Source organism: Anomaloglossus baeobatrachus, chromosome 1 (genome assembly GCF_048569485.1).
Source record: "Anomaloglossus baeobatrachus isolate aAnoBae1 chromosome 1, aAnoBae1.hap1, whole genome shotgun sequence".
Classification (NCBI taxonomy): Eukaryota; Metazoa; Chordata; class Amphibia; order Anura; family Aromobatidae; genus Anomaloglossus; species Anomaloglossus baeobatrachus.
The window spans coordinates 202,936,186-202,938,947 of record NC_134353.1 but is presented as its reverse complement, the minus strand read 5'-3'; positions in this window follow the sequence as shown (position 1 = coordinate 202,938,947).

The window sequence follows — 2,762 nt, the reverse complement described above, 5'->3', positions numbered from 1 at the left end:
TTTGCCCCGTGCTCTCCATGTTTGCCCCGTGCTCTGCATGTTTGCCCCGTGTTCTGCATGTTTGCCCCGTGCTCTGCATGTTTGCCCCGTGCTCTGCATGTTTGCCCCGTGCTCTGCATGTTTGCCCCGTGCTCTGCATGTTTGCCCCGTGCTCTGCATGTTTGCCCCGTGCTCTGTTTGCCCCGTGCTCTGTTTGCCCCGTGCTCTGTTTGCCCCGTGCTCTGTTTGCCCCGTGCTCTGTTTGCCCCGTGCTCTGTTTGCCCCGTGCTCTGTCTGTTTGCCCCGTGCTCTGTCTGTTTGCCCCGTGCTCTGTCTGTTTGCCCCGTGCTCTGTCTGTTTGCCCCGTGCTCTGTCTGTTTGCCCCGTGCTCTGTCTGTTTGCCCCGTGCTCTGTCTGTTTGCCCCGTGCTCTGTCTGTTTGCCCCGTGCTCTGTCTGTTTGCCCCGTGCTCTGTCTGTTTGCCCCGTGCTCTGTCTGTTTGCCCCGTGCTCTGTCTGTTTGCCCCGTGCTCTGTCTGTTTGCCCCGTGCTCTGTCTGTTTGCCCCGTGCTCTGTCTGTTTGCCCCGTGCTCTGTCTGTTTGCCCCGTGCTCTGTCTCTATGCCCCGTGCTCTGTCTCTATGCCCCGTGCTCTGTTTATATGCCCCGTGCTGCCATGTTTGCCCCGTGCTCTCCATGCCCCGTGCTCTCCATGCCCTGTGCTCTGTTTATATACCCCGTGCTCTTCATGCCCCGTGCTCTCCATATATACCCCGTGCTCTCCATATATACCCCGTGCTCTCCATATATACCCCGTGCTCTCCATGCCCCGTGCTCTCCATATATACCCCGTGCTCTCCATGCCCCGTGCTTTCCATGCCCCGTGCTCTCCATATATACCCCGTGCTCTCCATGCCCCGTGCTCTCCATATATACCCCGTGCTCTCCATGCCCCGTGCTCTCCATATATACCCCGTGCTCTCCATGCCCCGTGCTCTCCATATATACCCCGTGCTCTCCATGCCCCGTGCTCTCCATATATACCCCGTGCTCTCCATGCCCTGTGCTCTCCATATATACCCCGTGCTCTCCATGCCCTGTGCTCTCCATGCCCCGTGCTCTCCATATATACCCCGTGCTCTCCATGCCCCGTGCTCTCCATATATACCCCGTGCTGGCACTGTCCCCACATCTTGGCACAGCCGCACACAGCTTAAAAATAAAAAAAAAAAACTCACCTTCTAGCAGCAGCTCCACCGCGCGGCCACAAGACACCGGCGCCGCCTACTGAGTGACGCTCCTCCGTCTCCTAGGCAACAAGCCTGCGGCCCAGGAGAGGAGGAGTGTTAGAGGGAGGAGAGATGTCTCCTCTGTTAAACACCACGTTGAGCTGCCGGCGCGATCATATCGGCAGTTCAACGTGGCTCAGTATGGCAACAGCGCGCGTGCCAACACAAAGGGCTCTGCGTGCCCAGTGTGGCACGTGTGCCATAGGTTCGCCATCACTGATCTAGAGGGTTATACCATCAAATAGTGAGGGAAAATAGAAAAAATTGCACTTATCTGAGATACATTCAGGTCTAAAGTCCCGTAGCAGTATTTCTCTCTTAAGGTGAGGGTGTCCGGGCTTTCCATGGTCCTCAACCCAATAATATAAAATCACAGAGTCTCAGTCACAACGCGTTTCTCCCCATTTAATTAATTGGGGTTCATCAGGAGACAGTATTAAATAGATGGCCCAGTCGCCTGTGGAATAAATAGATATCAAAAACCCCAAATCTAAACCATGAAAAATGTCCTTAAAGTATTAGGTCACATGGGTTACATACCAGAAGGTTGTCAGGGGGCTACTCGTTCTGCAGTACACACCTCTCCATGTAGATGTATAGCATGGATGACCTGCCTGCAACTAACCATACTTAAATACCCCCATGTAAAGATAATTGGCCAGGTGATTAACCCGAGCACGCCCATGTATCCATAGGAACCCTGGATGTTTATCATAAAACCAATCATCATTCTGGGAACTCGGAGCCCGCGCCGGATGTAAATAATACCATGTGACCCATCTGGGTCACATGACCGCACAGGCTACGTCACCGGGTTACCATGGATTAGTTATACACAGCGTGAGAGGCCAGGATGTGACTAACAGTCCAATGCCTCGTATATCCCAGCTGGTACCGCCCACATGGGCGTTACCCCCAGAGTCACATGACAGCATAGTTCGTTCCCCTCGGGTACGGAGTAAATCTCCGCCCCCCTCAGCGTCATTTGTTTTGAGCAGGGAAACAGGGACAGCAAAAGAAGGGAGTGATCGCCTGGGACATAAAACTCTCACCCAGCGACGCCTATAAGCGCGTCTTCACGGGACCACGTGATTCACAGTAATAATGCATAGGGTCCATGCGCAGTACATTCACCACAGCCAACACCTTGGCGCTGTATAAGATGTTCAACTATATTACAAAGGGGGAAGAGGAGGGAAAGATATATCCCAGTCACAGAGGAGCACACTCCTTTTATCATAAGGATGGCCAGTCCCATCCAATCCAGGATCCCCTCTAGATCGAGGGATTTTAATGCATTTATAGATATGGGCAGCCAGATGAAAGCATCACCCTCCCATTAGATTAGTTCTGCATACATCAGCTAAGGACATTACATGGATTCAAATATGGGATAATAAGAGATAAAGGAAAATCTGATTTTAAGATATCTTATGGAGGTGAGGATGATTACACCATTCCAAATATGGCCTATTCCTTTACGGAATTATATTGCCC